This window comes from Chiloscyllium punctatum, unplaced genomic scaffold, assembly GCF_047496795.1.
Source record: "Chiloscyllium punctatum isolate Juve2018m unplaced genomic scaffold, sChiPun1.3 scaffold_612, whole genome shotgun sequence".
NCBI classification, from domain to species: Eukaryota; Metazoa; Chordata; class Chondrichthyes; order Orectolobiformes; family Hemiscylliidae; genus Chiloscyllium; species Chiloscyllium punctatum.
The window spans coordinates 82,501-83,105 of NW_027310346.1; positions in this window are offsets into that span (position 1 = coordinate 82,501).

Sequence of the window (605 nt, forward strand, 5' to 3'; positions counted from 1 at the left end):
TCTCTTCACAAGAGGCTTTATTAGGGAGTGCTAAGGCAAGGTTCTGTGCCCTCCACCCTCATCGCAACACCCAGGGGAGCCTCCGGTCGTCAATAGACCTCCGCACCGGCCTCTGACTGACTCTCAGATTAGACGGAAAGAGCTCTGTAAGCCTGTCAAAAGCTTCGACCACGTGCCGAAAACTTTAGACTTCCGTGAGCTCTCCGTGTTCACAAAAACCTGCGTGACGGGCACCGCAGGGCGGCAGAGCCATCGCACTTAGCCGGGTGGCAGAGGAGGACCAGTCTATTCACAGATAGCGGCCCAACGACTCCCAGAGCCGGTGGTGCGGCGCGCGAGGTCTGCTCTCATCACAAGAGGCTTTAGGGAGTGCGAAGGCAACGGTCAGCCCGCAGCCTTTCTGGCAACACCCTGGGGAACTAGGCCACTCGTGTCTCGCCTTCATTTTAGACACGAGCGCCTGCGGAGGGACGCCACCCCCTCCGATTGTCAAGAGACCTCCGCACCGGCCTCTGACTTATTCTCAGAATGGACGGAAAGAGCAGGGTAAGCCTTTCAAAAGATTCGACCACGTGCCGAAAACTTTAGACTTCCGTGAGCTCTCC